A 21,951-nucleotide genomic window follows, 5' to 3' on the forward strand; every position below is an offset into this window, starting at 1 on the left:
AGTGATGCCAAGCACCAGCGGGCACAGCAAAGCCTGAACTGAAGCCTTGGCATGATTTAAAGCCAATATTTCTATTTTCTGCTGAGTTTCTCTGGGAAGAGAGGTTCACATAATCATTCCACGCTGCTGCCTTTTTGTCCTTCCCCCAAAATCCTTTGATAGCAGCATCAAAGCTATTAAGATGCAAATCACTTCAGGAAAGCTGCAGCCAAGAAAGAGGAGAGCAATTCCCAAACATCCCTATGAGGGAATGTGCTGCAATTTCACTTCCTGTGCACTAAATGTAAGGAAAATCCATGGAAAACCAGTTTTTCTCAGTCTCCAGGAGAGGGAAAGGCCCCCAGAGCCCAGTGAGGAGATGGGAACCACAAGGAGCCTGGAATTCACCCCTCCTTTTACTCCGAGCAAGACTTTCAGGTTCAGCAGCATTTCTCAAGGATGATGGCTCCCTGGAAGTAGTTTTTAACAGGAATACACTACGAAGGGATAAACAGATAAACATTTGATGCACTGATAGTGTTGTGGCATAGCTTTTATCACCTGGAATAAAGCAGGGAGGCTTTCAGGAAGGAATGCTGTATCCTGCTTTTGTACCCATAAAAGCTGGAATTTCCCATCACTGTATTAAAACCCGAACTTCTCTCACTGTAAATGTTTTTTCCCTTCCCAGAGAGCATAGAAAACAGCTCTGAGAGCATCTCTGCAGTTCTTTTAAAGCCAGAGCCAGCCACTGCTGCAACCTCATCTCCCTCAGTCTTACTCTATCCATGAGACCTGTAGAGGGCAGTGGATAAAAGAAAATCAAGCACCAGGAGGAGCCATAAATGTTAAATACAAATTTAAAAAAAAAATAAAAATTGGCATCTCATGGAAGGACTTCCTCATATTGAAAAGCTTACAGGTAATTCCATGGATTAATGGATTACTGCAATGGGATTTTTCCAAGTCCAAATCCCAGGCTCTCTGGCAGATTGCACTGACAGGCTTTACAGCAGAGCTCTTCCCTTGGGATTTACCTTTTCTTTTTTCCCCCAACAGAAATCTTGCACCTAAGCTAAAATGTGCAGCTGGCCCTTCCACTGCCATGGTCCTCATGGGCAAGCAAGGCTTCCCCTTCCTCCTCAGAAAGCCACATTACACCAAGGAACAGTGAAAATACAGCTGAGCAAAGCTGAGTGTTTACACACCACACAACAGAGTGACATCAGTGTTCAAATTAATATCAATTTAACATCAAACCAGCCAGGACCCAGAGCAGAAAGCAGCCTCCTGGATAATTTCTCTGTGGTTTTCAGGTACTCTGCTAATAACTTCATTATCCATTTGGCATATACAATTAACTCATTACCGATGGAATACGTAAAATCCAGGGTAAAACTCCAATTAGGCACAGCAGATAAAAGCAGTACAGCAGGTACAGGATCCTTGGCCTTATCTTGCACATGGGAGCATTAATCAATACAGCACAGCTGCTTATGATCACCTCATTTCAGCCCTGCTGTAGGAACTTCCCCCAGCTTTGTAAAGCTCGTGCAATTCCAAAATCGGCTCTGCAATTACCACAGGCAGAGCTCTCCACACCTCCCCTAATGCCCTGTTTCTCTCTGGAATGCAGATTAAACCTGCAAAGGCACCAAAACCACGGAGAAGGCAGTGAAACAGGGCTGGCAAATGTGTGTGTTAGGTGATGCCAGGGGGTAAATAGGGAAAGGCCGGGTGGTTTGGAGCTGCTGGGGTGCAGAACTGGGATGTGCCCGGCCCCGCGGTGACTCAGCGGTCCCTGCTGCATCCCAGCCCTCCGGGATGCAGGATCAAAGCCGGGAGGCAGCGCTGAGCTCTCCTCCTTCCAGACTCCGGCTGAGTCACCGCCTTATGAATTGCTCCTGCTCCCGAGGAGTCAGACACTGACAATTCACTCTTACCTGCTGCGCTTTTTCATCTCCTTTCTAATGTTTTTATTTTTTTCCTCCCCCTGCCATGGTTTTCCTCTCTTTGCCATCAGTGTTCCCTATTGTATCGCTTCCCTCGGATTTAAAAAGGGATGGAGAGCTAATGGCAGCTTTTGTAACCCACGTTTGTGAAGGTAAACACTCACATGGACTTCTGAGCCTTCCTCATATTCTGGCAGAGCTGCTGAAGAGTCCCAGAGTGAGAGCCTGCAGGAATGAAAAATTGGGACAATGCTATTCATGCTCAGAATGGAACGAAACAAAATCATTTCGCTATCATCTGACATACAGTTCTCTGTATAATGTGGGGACTCATTTTGGAGGGGGTTTGCAGAGACTGGAGGAATCTTTCTCCTGGGAGAAATCTGGTTTTGGTGATGACATTCTTCCTTCTCCAGAAAGGAGAAGGAAATATTAAAAACAAAAAGAAAAAAAGAGTAAAAAGTCCAAAGTGAAAATAAAAGGCAGGTGTGAGCAAGAAAGAGCACTAAGAATTGATTGTGGACATGGTGGAATCAGTCCAAGGTTGGCCTGGATGATCCTGGAGGTCTTTTCCAACATTAATGGTTCTGTGATATCATGATTCAAACAGTGACAACAAAAAAAAAAACCAAAAACAGATGGGTAGATGGCAAGGTCTTGGAGTAGCACTTGTGGATGGAAACAGCACTAGGGAGGTCAGAAATATTGTTCTGATTTCATCAGCAAGGGAAGGTGCCCACAGCCACATCCACACCCACATCCACCTGCTGAGTGCCAGCCCACAGCACAAAGGAAGGAACTCCTGGTTTTGGGAGAAAAAGCATTGCTAGAGGTGCTTTTCCTCTCTCACACAGACCAGGTCACACTGCAGCCCTCACCCTGGCAGCATTGTGCTCCCATCTGGCAGGAGGATGTTCCTCTCTTTCCATGCAGCCTTTATTCCAGATTCTCAGTCACACCTAAGTGCTCTCCAACCAGAGCACAGCCAAGTCCAGCTGCTTGGGAAATTGTCCCAACCACAATGAGAGGTTGGATCTTTCCATGATGAAAAATGAGTCCTCAGGTGCATCATCTCAAAGGGCAAATCTCCTGCTCAGGGGTGAGCCAGTGGCTCCCTGGCCCAGTTAGAGAGGCTCCAGCTAAACCCAGACAGAATTAAAGCCTGCTCTACAAGCAGCCAACCCAGCAGCTGAGATAGCCCTAATTTTCCTGTCTCTACCACAGGAAAATGACCATGGAATTGAATACGAGCTGGATTATTTAAAAAAACCATTTGCCTATGGTTTGCTCTTCTGGGAGGGATCCAAATGCAGTGCTAGAGTTCTCTCCAGCACTCTGACAGAGGTTGTCATTCTAACCAAAGGACTTGTCAGGAAAATTAATCCACAAACACCAGAGGTTTATGTCCAAAAAGGAGACAGAGGAGCCCTGTAATTTATTTGAATAAAGGGAGAGGCCATGGGGCATTCCCCTGGGATCTCTCAAATTTTTGGAGGGCACAGCCCCTTTTTTATCCTAATTTCCTGGCTTCATGTCCCTCTCTCTTTCCCCATTGGCTGAGGTACCTGAGAGGTACAAATTCCCTGAAAAATCTAATATCTAAGACCCCCTTATAATGTATAACTCCCCCTTTGTCTTTTCCTTGTGTCATTCAGTGGAATTCTTTATGGAATTTATGGTTCTCATTGCTTATTTCATCTCCCAGTATCCAATTTTATTTATCAGCAGACCTACAGTTTGCAAAGACACATCTCTCATCCCATTTATCAATCAGTGGAATCCTTCCCACTGTTTCTTTTATCTCTCAGCATCTAGCTTTATTCACCAGCAGACCCACAGTTTGTTTGTAAAGACAAGTCCCTCATTCCTTTCAGAGTCAATGTAAAAAGACTGCTCTCACACAAAAACTCCAGTTTGTTCCAAGCCCCAAATCCAGGTGCACAAAATATTCTCAGTGGAGGTGCTGCAGCTGAGGGCACTGGGAGCTCCCAGGCTTTGCTTCCCCTGCCTGGTCCCTTCTGGACACTCCTGCTCTGGATGTGACCTTGTGAAAGCACTATTTGGGGAAAAGGGAAGGTCTCCTCTAGTAAATGGGAGTATTTGCTATGATTTATCATTTCTACCTGCTCATAACATTATTATTTTAAACTATGTAAGATGGGGTTTATAAGTGCAAAGAACAAACCCCAAAACCTCAGAGGTATTTGTTCCATTTTATGGCCTCTCGCCTCCAGATTTCTTGACCATATGGTTATGTAGAAAACTTGGTAAAATCAATACTCTAGCAACAAAATTGCTCAGCAGCAGGAAATCATTTGGCTCCTTAGGCCATTGGCAAATGAGATAGGGTTTTGTGAATGTACTGTTAATATTCAGACAGGGAGGTAAAGTCACTCAAAAATAAACACATTTAGTCCAAAGACTTCTACAAACAATTCCAAATATATTTTCATTCTCCCATTAGCAAGTACACTGCAAAGCTCCTGGCAAGCATTGCCATTTGTTTTAGCTCATTAGAATAGCTCATTAAAAATAGAAATAAAAAACCTGGAATATCCAAGCTAACTTAATGGGAACAGGGGAAAGCTTCAGTCCCCACCATCAGCACTGCTGTTCTCCAACTTGAATTGAAGCAAAATGAACTTGTGTCTTCCTACACTACAATTTACAGGGGAAAGCAAAATCCCCATGTTTGAAATTGTCTGGGTACATGGCAAAGTCCTCAGCAGGGAAAAAGTACTAGGAGTACCTCAAATTATCCAAACAAGGCCTGGTGGTGTCCACCCACCCCCTGCTTCAGCTGTGCTTTTGGGCAGCGTCAGCTGACTTAATTCTCAGCCCCATTTTGGTTTCTGTGCTCGGTGCTGGTTTGGGTGTGTTTGTCACAGACTGTCCCAGGCTGCAGGAGCTGAGTGGGCACCTGGTGTCCCCTCCCTGCTCCAGCAGGGCCATCCCAGAGCCCAGGGCACAGCACTGTGTGCACCCAGCTGTGCCCCAGCCCCAGGCAGGAGAGCCCCCAGGCTGTGTGGGCAATGTGCTCAGGGCTGGGCAGTGCCCAGGGAAGAAGTTGTGCCTCCTGTGCAGGGCAATTGCTGGGCTCAGGCCCTGCCCGTGGCTCTGGTGCCATTGCTGGGCCCCGGAGCAGAGCCTGGGCCCTGCTCTGCCCCTCCCTGCAGCCAGGGCCAGCCAGGCCTGAGGGCCCCTCTCAGCTGGGGCTCCTCTCCAGGCTGAGCAGCCCCAGCTCCCTCAGCCTTTCCTCATAAAAGACAAAATCAGGGGCTCAGGGCAAGCACCAGGGTGCTTGGAACCTCAACAGGGTCACAGAATCTCTGGGTTGGGTTGCAAGAGATCTCCAAGATCATGGAGTCCAACCCAGCCCCAACACCTCAATTAAACCCTGGCACCCAGTGCCACATCCAGGCTGTTTGTAAACACATCCAGGGATGGTGACTCCACCACCTCCCCAGGCAGACCATTCCAGAACTTTATCAACCTCTCTGTAAAACACTTTTTCCTAATCTCCAACCTATATTTCCCTTGGCCAGCTTGACACTGTGTCCTCTTGTTCTGTCAGTGCTGCCTGGAGAAAGAGCCCAACCCCAGCTGAGCACAGGCACCTTTCAGGAGCTGTAGAGAGTGATGAGGGCACCCCTGAGTCTCCTTTTCTCCAGGCTGAGCACCCCCAGCTCCCTCAGGGGTTCCTCACAGGGTTTGTGTTCCCAGCCCCTCTCCAGCCTCGGTGCCTCCTCTGGACGCGCTCCAGCGTCCCAAGGTCCTTCCCAAGCTGAGGGGCCAGAGCTGGACACAGCACTCCAGCTGTGCCCTCAGCAGGGCCAGGGCCAGGGGCAGAATGACCTCCCTGCTCCTGCTGGCCACACCATTCCTGATCCAGGCCAGGAGCCCTTGGCCTTCCTGGCCACCAGAGCACACTGCTGGCTCATGTTCAGCCGGCTGTCACCAGCATCCCCAGGTCCCTTTGTGCCTGGGCACTGTCCAGCCATGACATGCATTTGTTCCTCCAAGACACCACCAGACCTTTCATTCCTGATCCATGTTTGTTTAAAATCTTTGGAGAGATATTTAAGTATATCCACTCTTTGGGATATTCTACATGGTTTTTCCTTCAGAAGAAAAGCATAGGAATTTGATCATTGCCTGACTCTGGACTCAGCTCAGCTGAATTTTCCCTGATTTCAGACAGAAGTGGAATGTCCTCTCTCTCTCCAAACAGGCCCAATGTCCCTAAGAAGCTGCCTGTGCCCTGAAGTGACTCTTAGGAGCTTTAACAGTGCTAAGGTGGCTTTAAATCAATTCTGCTCAAGAGATTTTTTTTCTTTTTCAATCAGTGCTCATTCTTAGTCTATTTTTCATCAACTAGAAAAGGATAATTAAGAGACAACATTGCCATAAAAAAAAATAAAGGAGAACAAACCTTGTACCTAAATGAAGGCATTTCACAATTTCAAACTACAAGAATTTAACTCAGTTACATTCACATTTCTGTTCTTATTTTGCATTAAAATGGCAGATTTTTGCCTGGACCAGAAACCCTGTGCACACAGCTGTTGTTTTCCATGACTCCAGCACAAGCAGTTCCTCCTGCCCTTCCCATGCAGCCCAACCACATTTTCAGGAGCAGCAGGATATTCACAATCTAGGAGGGGCAAGAAAGCCCAACCCTCCTTTTGCACTTTTCTGAATAAAGCAATGACACTGACAAAAAAACCCAAAAGGGAGCAAGAAATATAAATTGCACTCACACTGACATTAGGATTCAATAGAATAATAGAATCATTCAGGATGAAAAGGACCTCCAAGGTTATCAGTTCTAATATTTGATGGAATACCACCATGTCCAGTTAGTTTTTGAAGAACTGTTGATTTAGATGAAACTGAGAAAATGTCAGTACCCAACAGTAAATGAATTTATTTTAAAGCCTATCATAAGAGAATTTGCTTTCCTTTTTAATGTCTCTCCCTTTCACCATTCAAATTTTCTTGTGTAAGTCTTCTCCAAGGTGCTGCTGAAGTGGTGACAGGGACAAAAGGGACAGTCAGGAAAGAGGCAAAAGGCAAGAAGGGTTAAGTTGATGACAGAAGCATTGCTGTCTCTAAAAAAAAATAGAACCTACAATCTATATCCCAGAGAATCTGATGGGTGAGACCAGTTTCATCCCAAAGACCCTTTATCCTGTTCAGCTGAGGAATGATCCTGCCTTCCTTTATCCCAAACACACAAAGCATGAATTGGAATAGCTGCAGATCAGTTACATCTGTTCAGATTAAATGAAGATTTATCCTAAAATCAGGGCCAGGCATCACAGCAGAGTCTCCCAACAGGGCTGGCAAACACATGGAAAAGATATTTTTCTAATGGCTCTTTGTTATCTTCAGTAGGAATGGTGTTTTTACCTATTGTATTTTTCAAGTGGTATCTGCTTATGTTTTGTTTTGGTCTCCTCTGCTTTTTAACATTTGAAAAGCTCCTGGGAAGTCTGAAAGGTAAGAGGACAGAGGGCCTGTTGAATGAGATGTGAAATAAAGGCCCTGCACATCAATGTTTCTCACTGCCAGTCACCATTTCAGCTGTGAAATGTCCTTCCAATGATCAGGTGCAGATGGTGTAGGAGATTCCTGAAGCTGGAAATACAGAGCACAGACTGGTTGGATTTGTAGCTTGAGCAGTTTTTCACCTCTTGGAAGCTGGAGGAGTGGAATTACCCCTTGGGTTTATATTCTACAACATATAGAAACCCCAGGATATTTTAAATTCATTTCATAGGAGCAGTACTTGAAATCTGATGGGTCTGTAAACCCATCTAACATCACATTCTAACTACATTATTAACACCCAAAGTACCAGGTTTTGAGGAATTTCCATATGGATGGAAGCAGAAAAATAACAGTTTCATTTTACTTGATGCAATAAGTAAATAATAAACTCACAAATACGGCTATCAATTAATCTCACTTCATCACATGACATCTTAGTCTCTTGGGCAATCCTTTAGTTTATTCTTAGAGGTTTTTCCTTAAAATAGTTTCATCATCACCACCTTAGGCCATTTGGTTGTGTTCATTTACTCCTTCAAGGACTGAAGTGAAACTCTTTTCCTCACACTCTAAGGAGATTTTAGTGTCCTTTGAGAAATCTTACATTGATCCCAGAAAAGCAGAGTGGGAATCTTCATGGAATAAGTTGCCCAATTCTTGACACATTCTTGGACCCCAACTCTTCATCTACGCCATAATAAAATTCAATTTATAAAACATTCCTGCTAGAAATAAGCTGATCTATTAAATACAGTAGAAGCCATTATGATATGAAAAGCACATTTAAGTGAAAAATGCTGATGTGAAAAAAGTAATTTAGTTTGCAAATTTTCCTTGGAGTAAAACTGAAGTGTGCACGGAAATTATCCCAAGTAAATCTCTCAGCTCTATCCTTCTGATCATCTTGGTACCTCCTCTGGATTTGCTCCAAAATGACCTTTTTGCAGTTTTCTCTTTCCTTTCTGTTGTCATAACAACTATAGTTCTTCTGCCTTCCTGTAGATAGACCAGCTATGGCCTCTCATTCATTCCCCAGTTCCAAAGCCCCTGGAAGGTGACACTCAGTTGTGGAGGGGGTTGACTCAAACCCTGCTGATATTACCCTGAAAAACTCATCTCCAAGGAGGAACCTCTTTGTTTTCAGCTGGCCCTGGCTGCAGAGGTCACAGGTTTCTCTGGAGGACAGGAGTGACACATTCAGTGTATTACTCAGGCAGGAATTGAATTACTGCTCTCCCAGGCTTGGCATTTGACTTGGCTGTCAAGTACACAACATCTCATAAAAGGCACTGGGCTGTTTCACTCTGCTGACTTGCAGCTCTCAGAGGCTACAGGAGATGGGGTTGGCTTTGCCTTGATGTTCACGAAGGAGGCTTGCCAATAATTTTGAACCAGATGAATAAACATGTGTTCTGTAAGGCTCTTTTTCTACAAATTTAATAACGAGTTTCAGAGGTTGAGGTGAGAAGAGAGAGAAGTTTGGATAAATAAAAATGTAGCAATGTCCCAGGAGGGCCTAATGTGTGTCTAGCAAATGTTCTATGCATTACAGCACTTCTTTTCTGACTAACAGCAGTTTCAAGGCAAGGGCTAGGAGGTGGTGGATCAGTCCTGGCAGAAGTTCCAGGCCATCTTTGGAATTAATTTTAGGTATTATCTCAATTCCTGTTTTACAGAATGACAGGAACAGTGCAGAGCCTGGCATCACTCACTTGATGAAGGGACAAAGCCCAGAATACACTCCAAATAACACAAAACCAGTCCAAGACAATGCTCCAGAAGGGTTTGAAGAGGGAGCTGAGTGTGAAGGCTTCACCCCAGAAAAGTCTGTGTTCCAGATCAGGCCATGACAGGTAAATCCTGTAGGGGGACAGGCAGCAAAGGCAGCACTCTCACACTCACCAGCCATGAGCAGAGCAGGGGGAAGGGCTGTCCAACAGAGCAGCAAACCTGCAGCCTTGTGCAGGCGCTGCCCAGAGAGGTGAAATGCTCCCACTTCTGCCTTCCAAAGTGTACAATTCCAGAATATCCCATTCAAAGTCTGCTGGGATGCCAGGAGAACAGGATGTTCTACCTCAGCTCCAGAGTGAGTTGGAACAGCTCCAGCACAGAGCAGCCTGTGAGTGTTTAAGAACAAGAGAGTCCAAGGAATGTTTTTGTAAGGACCCAAAGGATTCAGAAGCAGAGTCTTACCCAGTCACCACCATTTTATAAACAGGCATGTTGAAAGCAACACTGAATCAGCCACTGGTCCTTGAGGGTCAGAAGCACTGAATAAGCTGGGGAGCCTCTAAACAAAGAGTTTCATCTTCCTAGAACAGCAGTGTGGGAGTAACACCTTGCCCATATCTCCAAAAAGATGATCTGCTCATGGGAAGATGAAGAAATATAGAGCACAAGGTTATTCCATATGACCACCCTACAGCTTCTCCTGAGGGACAGCTCCCATGTCTGCTCTGGGAGCAGGGAAGAGCTGAAGCTGTGCCAGGGGAGGTTTAGGTTGGAGATCAGGAAAGGTTCTTCCCCAGAGGGTGCTGGGCACTGCCCAGGCTTCCCCAGGGAATGGGCACAGCCCCGAGGCTGCCAGAGCTCCAGGAAGGTTTGGACAATGTTTTTAGGCATGGGATGGGATTGTTGGGGTGTCTGGGCAGGGCCAGGAGTTGGACTAGATGACCCCTGTGAATCCCTTCCAATTCAGGATATTCCACGGTAATACATGAACCTGCTTCTGCCCAGACCAAATTCCTAAAGATTTTGCAAGAGGCTTTGACTAAGCCAAGAACAAGGAGTGCGAGCAGGCATTGCTGTTGTGGCCAGAGCCAACCACTCAGAACCATGGATGAAATCCAGGGTCTTCCAAGGAAGAAATAAAGGAAAAAAAAAAAAAAACCTAAACCTTCATGTTTCTCAGTTCTCTGTATCAGATGCTTGCACATCTTGATTGGAATTCAGGATGACTCATATTCCAAGGCCCTTCTAATCCCTAAAATACTACCACCACACAGAGCTGCTTGCAAAGATGCTCTAAGGCATAGTGAGCAAAGTCCCTGATAGGAATTTTCATCCTCTTTATTAAAATAAATTTTAATTATTTTCCTTTTCAGGCCTCCAGACTGATACATAACAGCAGCCACAATTTAAATTAGGTGGTGATGGTGAGTTTCTGTGATGTACTGTCCATTATTTTAAATTCAACTGAGAAAAAGTGGACTCTTATCACAACTATTGAAAGTGGCTTTCCTTTCCTGTCGATTTACATCCAAATAACCAACTTATCAACCTTGCAAATGTCAACCTGCACTGAGGCAAGGAGGTGTGAAGTTCTTAAGCAGACACTCTCCTTGGGACTGAAAGGTCAGTGTGCATGTTATTTATTCTTCCTGGGGAAAGATTCTACTCTTAAGTCAGGGAAGGCTTTTACACTACCCACAGAAATAATAAAGGAAGGCTTTAACCAAAGAGAGACCAGCCCCAGCCTAAATCAAAAAAGATTCTTCAAAAGGATTCATTTCTTTAACATATAGACAGAAATATACCTAGAGAACAAAATCAGGACTGGAAGAGCATTGTCCTCCAAGGAGTGACCAGGCAGAAGCTCAGGTTTGGATTCTACTGCTCTTGAGGGAGTCAAAACTACCAAATCCACTCTGACTTCCACATGGCAATGTCTCTTCCTGGCATCACTTTCCCACCAATTTTAAATACCCTTAAAAACCATCCTGTCCTGGTTTTGGCTGGGATAGAGTTAAACCACAACACAAACTTGTGTTTCTCTGTTTCACTCCTCTTCTTGGAAACTCCAAAACCCACTAATTTTATAATGAAGTGACATTATGGCAAAGGCAATCCTGCTGCCTGGCTGGCTCCCATTGCCATGATCAACAGTGCAACCCAATATTTTGCTCCTTATGGCATTGTTTTAGTGCAGAGAATTGAGATGGGATGGTGAAAATAAGGAAAATTTGTGGCTGGAGAAATCAAGCTCCAAGGTTAGCTGGGGAGACAGATGAAATAAGAAAACAGCACTGCACTAAAACACAATTTTTAATGTGCCAGAACCACTGCTTTGAAGGGAGACACAGCAGCAATGCAGCTCCTGCAGCAAAATATATCAAAATAATCCTAATTTCTGAAGAATAAAGCTATTATTGTTGTAACATAGGACAGTCTTACCCTTAAGCTCCCTTGAACACACTGCTCTGGCTTCTAACCCAGCAGCACAAAGGAAGTCAGGGAGCATCTTAGAATCACTAAGGTTGGAAAAGACCTTTAAAATAATCAGGTCCAACCATCAACCAGAACAACCACGATGTTCACCACTAACATGCCCTCAAGTGCCACACCCACACATTTTTTAACACCTGCAGGGCTGGGCACTGCAAAGCTGCCTGGGCAGCCCCTGCCAAGGCCTGAGCACCCTTTCCATGCAGAAATTCCTGCTGCTGTCCCAGCTGAGCCTCCCCTGGCCCAGCTTGAGGCCCTTTCCCCTTGTCCTGTCCCTGTTCCCTGGCAGCACAGCCCGACCCCCCCTGGCTGTCCCCTCCTGGCAGGGAGTTGTGCAGTGTGCAATTATCTGATTCCCAGATCACCCAAACTGCCAGAAAACAGAGACCAAAAAGGCACAGCCTCTTATAAAATCAAATCACTTCAATGATGCATCATAGATTTCATAGAACCCTCTTTTTTTTCCAATCAAGCCAGGTGAATTCACCAGACACAAGGTTTCACTGATGAGCTGAAGTTGTTTAAAATATTTTCTTCACACTGGTTTTTAGCCTAAGGAAATGCAAACCTTCTCCCTTCTCTATTAATTAATGTGAAGTCTCTGGTTTATGACACACTTTTGCCAGCAACTTCCCTCTTGCATCAAGCCCCTATCAGGATGTTTATCAGGAAGCATTTATTTAATAACATGGGGTTCTAAATAGCTTCCTTTAATGACAATATTTTACCCGTGGTGTGTGAGAGCTGGAACACAACATACACAGATATTTTCTTGGTAATGTGTAACTAGAGAACTGGGATGCGAAAAGCAAGCAGGCATTAAGGGAATGGAAATTAGAAATCACAGAATCACTCATGGTTTGGGTTGGAAGGGACCTCAAAGCCTATTCAGTCCCACCCCTGCCATGTCCAGGGATGCCTTCCACTGTCCCAGGCTGTTCCAAACCCCATCCAGCCTGGCCTTGGGCACTGCCAGGGATCCAGAGGCAGCCACAGCTGCTCTGGGCACCCTCCCAGGGAAGGATTCCCCTAGACTGTGCTCTTATCTGGGATTTTCCAGACCCAGGGGTAGCACCAGCACTTGGCCTTGTTAAACCTCACAAGATTCCCATGGGCCACTTCCCGAGCCCCTCTGGGTGGCCCTGTCCTTGAGCTGTGTCCCTGCACCTTCAGCTCAGTGTCAACTGTTCAGCTGCTGAGGATGCTCTTGATCTCCCATGGATTTCATGTGGAAGGGGCTACAGGACTGCGTGGCGGCAACAGGCATGTCCTTGGGCTGCAATGAGGAGATGGACAGTTCTGCAAGCAACATAATTAGGGATTTTTTTCCTTTTTTGTGGAGAGATAAATGCTACACAAAGACTGAGAAGCTGTATTCCCATTCAAAAGAGGAGTCACCACATTTGGTGCGAAAACCACAATTTTATCTCTTCTCACTCAAGACTTCTGGTTCTCTGTGTCCAAAGCTAAATTATTTCTCTCCTCAGAGCAGGACAGCAGCCAGTTGGGACATACAGAGCTTCACAACCTCCTCAAAACTGGGACACACAGAGCTTCACCACCTCCTTCTCCCAGTTGTCTTCTGTTTCCCAACCAGCACAGTCTCCCTGTAAGTGTGGGGGGTCTTTCCAAGGGAACACTGCCTTCAGTGTTGCTTGGACATTAAAATTGTTCTGAGTCTTGTGGCTGGTTTCTTAAAATCAGCAATCCCTGAACACTTTTGATGTGTGGTTAGCAAAGCACTTGCCCTCTGTTGCCACTGAGGTCACCTGGGGCTTGGTGGGACACTGTAGGGGCCACAGCCTAAAGGAGAATCTTGGTTCATGCTACTCTGCCCAAAAAACTTCCCATGTTAAGAAACAAATGAAAAGGTTGGACCAACTGGGAGGACTCTTTTTACCCATCTTTTATCACTTCATACACTCAAACATGCAATGTCCTTCTCTTTTCACCTTTAACACAGGCCAAAGAACTCCTGTGGGATGGAGCATCCCCAAACTAACAGTACCGGGAGTACCAGGGAGAGAAAAATCACTGTTCAAACAACCAGTTCTGCAAAGTCTTTGCTCTTTCCTGAAGTCCTGACATTCCTTTTGTCCCAGAGGCTCTGACTCCCTCTCAGCTGATCCCACTCCATCCCTTCCAACCCCCTGGGAATGCAGGGACTGTCTGTCTGCTGCTCTGACTAATCCAGAACATGTTACACATCCCCTGCATTATTTATACTGGCTACTTACAAGTTGATTTTTATTTATTTAAAGTTTCCATCTGTAGGTTCTGGCTCCCTTTCAAAATCTCCCACTTTCCATCGTGTTCTAATGGATATCTGTTCTCTGGGAACATCTGTCCTTAATGGGCCCTGTTAGATGTAACAGTGACACCATTTTCCATCTTATTACATGCACACAGTTTGCTGTTTGTTTTTTCAATCTCCACAATGTTACAGCCTCCTTTCATTTTGAAACAGCCACAACAACAAAAGAAAAAATTATTTTCAAGTCCTAATGAGTTTTTGATTCCCAACAAAAATATCAACACTGGGTTTGCAATGAGACACCTCAGTGTAGGGAAATATTTGGCATTGCTTAATTTATTAAATCATTAAAACCAAGTTGATGAAAATGTGTTGGCTCATATCACTAAGGGTCTCCTGTTAATTCCATTCTTTTAATCTGCTTCTTTCATCCAACTCTTTTACAAGAATCAGGATTTTTTAGGAGCTCAATCAACAGTGGTTCCTTACTCCTTCCGTTTTAAGCCCCAGGACAAGTTACAAACAGCCCCTCCACAGGGGAGTCCAACAAACCCAGAAATCCCTCCCTGACAGGAGCAGCCCCTAAGGAAGAACAGAGATATTCATCCCATGGAACAATTTCCCTAAACTTCCAACTGGCCGCAAAGACTTGCAGCTCACTCACTTCCTTAACAAAAAGGATTGCTATTTTTCAGGCCCTGCTGTGAAACTTCCAGAACTAAAGTTCATGGAACAGGATTGTTCCTAACATGAAACAGGTTGCCCAGAGAAGCTGTAGCTGCCCCTGGATCCCTTGGAAGGGCTCCAGGCCAGGTTGGACAGGGCTTGGAACAACCTGGGATATTGGAAGGTGTCCCAGCCCATGGCAGGGGGCCTTTCCAAGCCAGGCCATTCTGGGATGATTCCTTGATGATGATTCTGGGAGAGACATCTTTTGTATTTTACAGCTCTTGGCGGTGAGCAGCAATGCCCAGCTCAGCACACATCACCCATGGGTGGAATTCTTCTTCTCTTTGCCTCCACCTCTGGAAGATTTCACCTGCCACTGCCTTGCCCAGCAGCTAATTCTGCCTCAATCCTGCTGCAGTTTCCCACAGTCAGCAGTCAGCTGCAGTGCTCTGGAGGAAGCACTGGTAGCACACCCCGTGTCTTTCGCAGCTCATTTATCAGTTGAGTATCACAGGTTTGTGCAGATTCCTTGGAGACTGTGCTGCTGTCATCCTCTCACTCAGGAAACTGCTCAGTTACTCCAACCTTCTGTTTCCTATCTTTTGACCAATTTTTTCACTGATTTGTAGAGCATTCCTTTTCTTTCTCATCCTTTTGGCTTTAATCCCAAATCCTCAGAGGGTTGGACAGAGCGCAGCACACTCGTGATGATCTACTCCTGTTCCACTGATGAAGACCCATTTTGGGGCTCATTTGCTCCTTTTCACTATCATCTTGGTATCAGTCTGGGCATGCTACTCTGCAGATGGGGTGGTGCTAAGATTTCCCATCCCTGGGAGTGCCCAAGGCCAAGTTAGACAGGGCTTGGAGCAGCCTGGGACAATGGAAGGTGTCCCTGCCCATGGCAGGGGCATGGAACTAGAAGAGCTCCCTCTGGAGCTCCCCTTGGGGGGGCTCTGCCCCAGCTCTGTCCCAGTGGCTGAGCTGCTCCAGTTCCCCCACGCTAATGCAGGTTTCCTCCCTCGAGGAACAGGACTGCTCACTTAGAGCCTGAGATCCACCCTGGCTTGGTTCCATTTTTTGGTTTGTTTGGGAATTTTGGAGAGGAGGAGGCAGATGGGCTGGTTCCATGAAAACCAGTTCCAAGGCTGCTACAATAACCCACTTCTTGCTAGTCTGGCACCTTCCTCCTACTCCCCAGGCAAGGTTGGCTTCACACCTGCACCAATTCACACTTGATGGAATCAGGTTCAGAACTTGATATTTTAGATCTAAAATTTTATTTATTCTGACTTTATAACATACCTAGGCTCTGAACTATTTAGAGGAAATGGCAGCTCTTGGAGGAACAGGTGTCCTGGCAAATTCTGGAGTTGTGAAAGCTTCAGCTACGTGCTACAACCAAACACTTTCCCTGAAAAAAAAGTTGAACTTCCATATGCTGAAACTCTTGTTTTGTTTACAGCAGCCCCCTGTTCTTAGTCCCTAACACAATGGCTTATGATTATTAAATTTTATGCTGCATTTGTTCTACTAATCCACAAAATCAACAAAATTCTTTTGTGTACTTCTTGTGTCCTTCACAGCATTACAGGAGTTTCAAAACCTGCATCAAAGACCTTGTGCCAAGGTCACTTAAGGAGTATGAAGGAGGGCTCTTCATGAGATCTGTCCCTCAGGAATGCTTCTGGTTCCTCCCCTGCACCTGGAGCTCACCTCGTCCTGTACCAGTCCCCTCTTTTCCAATCTCCTTATCTGCCTTAGCCAGCTCCTTATAATTCCAGTATTAATCTGTGCCATCTCCACTTTCAATAATAATTTCCTTTGGGAACTGCACTGAATAAATGGTGCCTATAAATCCAGGGAGCTTAAGCCCCCTGCAACTCTGTAGTGTGAGATGTTCACTGGCTCAGCAAAAAGAACCAGCCTGGTACTCAGATCAAATCACCTGCTGAGCAGAATTTTCCCTTTTATCCCACTTCTCACTCGGGACCTTCTGGATTACTCTTTGTTCCAAACCTGACCTAAGAAATCTGCTGATCTGCATGGAGTTTCCAGGATCTCCTTTTGCCCAGTATTCTCACATCAGACTGCATTCTATTCCCAGATGGAAATAAACATTAAAGGTTTTTGCTAGGGAGCAGAGATAACAATTGAAAAAGTGATGGATTCGCTCTCTCCAAAGGAAGTTGCTAACAAAGCCAAGAGCTTTGCTATGCTTTAGTCAAATAAATCACACAGACTCAGCAACAAAAAATCCCAACTAAAAGGAGAATTGGAATTGAAGGATGATTTTCCAGCTTCTCCCCTTGACAGCAACATTAAACTGATGTGGATGTAGAAGGGGAATGGAAATCCTGCCCTGACAATTTCTTTGGCAAGAATTAGTTCCTGCCATTCGAGAACAACTGTTTCATACTGCTCATCCAGTTTTGAATCTTTATAAGAAATTTTCCTAGGAAAGAAATAACTTTTTTTCCCATTTATGTTTATGTTGGCACCCAAGTTCAGTGCCCAGAAAAAAGAACCTGCCACATTTCCTCCTCCTACTCCTCCCCTCCTGCCACTCTGTGTTCAAAATCCCAGCCAGAATTCAAACACAACTTGAGGGGAGATAATCCTGGCCATGGGATGTGCATTCCCAACAAAACCAAGCCTCTTTTCCCTGTGGCCCAGCAGAGCTGCTGAGCCAATTTCCATCTTGTGATTCCAATCAACAAATTCTCAGTGCCACAGAGTGTGCAGCAGCCAGCATTCCAGAGGGACATGTTTTCCCTTCTTTCCCCACCACATTTTCAGAGTTAGTTATTTCAAAGACAGGACCTTTATCATGGAAACATAGTTCTCATTGTTTGTCTGTACAGACATCTTAAAACATTCCTGAATTTAACACCAGGAAGTCAAAAGTTAAGGAATACAATGAAACAAAAAATAATGTCTTTTTCAGGAAGTGCAGTGGACAAATTGGCAAATGAAAACCATCAGAGGTGAACTCAGCCTCAAGGAACACAGATTATTACAAATATTCAAGAGAGAATTTTGGGAACAATTTCCAGCAAAAACATGTCTGTATTAAAAGGGAATTATCACAGTACCTTAACTGCACTTCTCAGCCATAGCTGCGGAGATTATATGTCGATCACCTGGAAAATGAAAAAGAGAAGATTAATGATATTGTCCATATCTTAATTACTGTTTAAGAAGAGCAACTAATCTGACACATTTTCCTTTATTTAAATAGTTTTCACTTCCCAAACAAACAGAGAAGAGCAGAACACACAGCTTTCAATATCAGCTGTTTTATTCCTGATAAAGGCAGCTTCAATAAGAAAAATAACAAGAAAACAATGCCTGAGGTTTTCATTAAAGTAGTTTACATATTTTCATGAAGGCTGTCAACTTGGAAACCAGGGAGAAATTCATAACAAGTTTTATCCTTCTAAAATACCCACCCTAAAACACATCAGGCACTTATCTGTAATTTGTTTTGAATCAAATATATTCTCTGCCCTTCCCCAAGATGAAATATTGAACAGGAAAATCTCTGACTGGCTCTTTCCAGCTGCTTTTTGCCATGTGCCTGTGAGTTATCCCAAGGATGGAAAACAAAACTGGGGGGGTGCAGGGGTATTCTGGGGCTGCTTCCCCAGTGTTTATCCAACTGATACTGTGCCATGGAGAAATTCAGGAAAATTCAGGAAGCACCTGGGCCTCCAGGCATGGACTGGGTTGGAGGTTTCCCCTTTTCTCCCAGCACCAAAGGGAGACCACAGAGCTCCAAACAGGGAGGGAGAGACCCAGAAAAGTGGGAGGCACCTTGAAACTTGTTATTGGGGGCTTGAAAATCAAATTGCCCAGGTGCTGGGCTAATTCCACCTTTTGCTTTTGAGAAAACCCAGGTCCTTATAAACACATATAATTCCTTCCCAATATCCCATCCATCCCTGTCCTCCATCAGTGGGAAGCCATTCCCTGTGTCCTGTCCCTCCATCCCTTGTCCCCAGTCTCTCTCCAGCTCTCCTGGACTCCCTTTAGGCCCTGGAAGGGCTCTGAGCTCTCCCTGGAGCCTTCTCCAGGCTGCTCAGCACAGAATATTCCACTGGAATTTGCCAGCTTGCCATGCTCTCCAAGCAGAAACAGGGAATATCAGGCACACGTAGTTTGCTTTGCAATAACCCAACAAAAGCTGCTGCTTTGTTCTGAGGTGGAATAAATCCACACCACATTGGGCAGTGAGATTTAGGAGATAACTCCCAGCTTTGAAGGCTGATGGAAACTTGGGGAAATACGTGCATGTTGTGTGGACTTTCAACAAAATATTCCATAAGGGGAAACAACACGGTATTTTCATAGCCTTCAGAATTTAACTGAGTATAAATGGGTAAAGCCTCATTAACAAGACACCAGATGTGTGTGGGAGGGCATCACTCTTCCCAGGTCTGCTTGACCAAATCATTTATCTCTTCTATATATAAATACATATATATACATATATACAAAAAAAAAAAAGAAGAACTACATCCAGACAAAAATAAGGCACAGACAGCACACAGTTCATTACAGCAGATATTTGTTTGTATTTCTGAAGTCATCAAACAGTTCTAATATATTTAAAAAAAAGAGAAAAAAAGTTTCCAGGATAGAAATATTTTGCTCAAACTTCCACCTGAAAGAATTCCTATTCTCTGCTTTAATCAGAGCTGGAGAAGAGAAGGCTCCAGAGAGACCTCCAAGTCCATTCCAGCACTTAAAGGAGCTCCAGGAGAGCTGGAGAGGGACTGGGGACAAGGGATGGAGGGACAGGACACAGGGAATGGCTCCCACTGCCAGAGGGCAGGGCTGGATGGGATATTGGGAATTAGGAATTGTTCTCTGGCAGGGTGGGCAGGCCCTGGCACAGGGCGCCCAGAGCAGCTGGGGCTGCCCCTGCATCCCTGGCAGTGCCCAAGGCCAGGCTGGACTTTGGGGCTTGGAGCAGCCTGGGACAGTGGAAGGTGTCCCTGCCCATGGCATGGGTGGCATAGGAGGTCTTTAAGGTCCATTCCAAAATTGAGGATAGAAGGGAAGCTGCTCTGGGCTGTGTGAAACACAGGCACATTCTGCCAGCAGCATGGTCACCTCTGGATTCCACCCTCAAAAATCCACACTGCTAAGGCTGCAATTGCTTTGACCAGAGAATTCCCAGTCCCTCAGTCGTGGATGAGAGGTACTAAATGAATTCCACTGCCATGACAACAGAATTTCCTCCTTGCTTTACTCAGAGATTAATGCCCATTGTCAGCAGGTTTTATGATAAATGATCATCATTGTGAATTTTGGTAATGAAGACGCATCATGCTGTGTGTTGTTCACACACTGCAGAACACTTATCCTCTAATCAGCAAGGGCTTGGAGTTCTGGAGATTGTTTTGCAGAAAAAAAAAAAAATATAAGCTGTTGGGATGGGAATTGGTTTGTATTTTAATGTTGGAAACAGAGCCAGAGTCTCCAATTCTGAGTTTCCCTGGAAGGCGATGACAGAACTTTGGGCTTTGGTGTGAGGGGAGCAGGTGACAGCAAGAACTGCTGGATCCATTTTATCCACACTATCTATAATTTTGGGGTTCCCTTTGCATGTTACACTCTCCCTGGGAAGAAGCAGTCCCCCCTCAGGCTCTCACACCCCTGTTAGTGGGAGCAGAGCATTTGGTGCCCACTGGACACCAAATCTGCTTAGTTTCCTCATTCACCCGCACAAAACCACACAGAATTTACCAAAAATTCAATAAACAAGAATAAGCACCAACAAAATTAGAATAATTGTGCAATATTATGCTCACTATCTGCATATTCCAGGCTGAAATTAAATAATAACCTAACTTCTACTATTGGCAACTGCCTGAAAAAACAACTCCCATCCTTTAATCTAAAGCATTATTTTGGTGCACTCCTAAGATTGTCATTTTTGAGGGCAGCCTTCTCCTTTATAAGGACCATGGAGATGATTAAAGGGATGGAAAGGCTGGGAGATCTGGAAGTATTCACCTGGAGAAGGCTTCAGAGAGACCTCCAAGTCCATTCCAGTTCTTAAAGGAGCTCCAGGAGAGCTGCAGAGGGGCTTGGGACAAGGGATGGAGGGACAGGACATGGGGAATGGGTTCAGACTGCCAGAGGGCAGGGTTGGATGGGATATTGGGAATTAGGAATTGTTCCCTGGCAGGGTGGGCAGGCCCTGGCACAGGATGCCCAGAGCAGCTGGGGCTGCCCCTGCATCCCTGGCAGTGCCCAAGGCCAGGCTGGACAGGGCTTGGAGCAGCCTGGGACAGTGGAAGGTGTCCCTGCCCATGGCAGGGGTGGCACTGGATGGGATTTAGGGTCCCTTCCAACCCAAAGCACCCCGGCATTCTGTGGGAAAAGCTTAGGTGGGTTCAAGATGCAGTTTGGCAGCTCCATGCTGGAAGCGTCCAAGGTCAGGTTGGATAGGCTGGGAACAGCCTGGGATAGTGGAAGGTGTCCCTGGCCAAGGAACTGGATGAGCTTTGATGTCTCTTCCAACCTCAACCATTCCATGATTCTGTGATTAAAACAAAGGGGTTAGGAATTGGATTACGGGAGTGGGGTGCAGAGGTGGGGATAATGTTTAGATTTAAAGTCAGGGCTCCAGGGTTTTGGTAGTTACACGTCTCCAAAGAAGCCCTTGAAGCTCCCTCCCAGTCTGACCCTACCTGGACCATCCTGCCCTCCACAGGCATCATTAGTTGGGAATAGAGAAAAAGATCACTTTGTTAATTTCTTGGCCCTGCCCCATTTGCTTCTACGTGAGGTTTACCTTTTTCTCCCCAGCATGACATTTCCACTCAGCCTCTTCTCCACCCAGAAAAGTAACTCATTGCAAGCACTCAGAAATGTTAAAAACCAGCATGAAGACCAGTATTACCTCAGCTAAGGAAAGCAAATTGACATTTTTCATGAAGCAAAACTCCTAAATCTCTCCTGCAGCTTTGAAAATTACCCTCTTCATTTTAATTAGGCCAGTGTTAGCTATAATGATGCTTACAGTGTGTACATTTTCCTCTATCACCCCTAGCAAAATCCACCTCTGTACTTCTCTCAGTGGCTCACCTGCATTTTGATGCAGAGTTTTAGAAATTTTTATCCCTAACTCAAGAACTTAAAGAATACTGATCAGGCCTTGAAATATTCACAGAATCTGCTTTCTATGAAGACAAATCTGTCCCCATTTTTTGCTGCTTGCAAGGCACATTCACGAACCAAAGTTGGTTGGGGTGAGGGCAGCAGAATTCCTTTGATTTCAACATTTTCTCTCCTTGGCTGCAGCAA

General features: G+C 45.3%; 1 protein-coding gene across 1 annotated transcript in view; it reads right to left on the minus strand.

Moving 5' to 3' along the window:
• PCDH15 (protocadherin related 15) overlaps nucleotides 1-21,951 on the minus strand; it is a 514,059-nt gene that overhangs the window by 346,620 nt on the left and 145,488 nt on the right. Inside the window, exons 3-4 of the mRNA XM_030950929.1 lie at nucleotides 17,727-17,774; nucleotides 2,096-2,156 (exon numbers count right to left, since the gene is read on the minus strand). The gene's annotated coding sequence lies outside the window, so the exon portion shown is untranslated. The remainder of the gene's footprint in view (nucleotides 1-2,095; nucleotides 2,157-17,726; nucleotides 17,775-21,951) is intronic.

Source organism: Camarhynchus parvulus, chromosome 6, assembly GCF_901933205.1.
Source record: "Camarhynchus parvulus chromosome 6, STF_HiC, whole genome shotgun sequence".
NCBI classification, from domain to species: domain Eukaryota; kingdom Metazoa; phylum Chordata; class Aves; order Passeriformes; family Thraupidae; genus Camarhynchus; species Camarhynchus parvulus.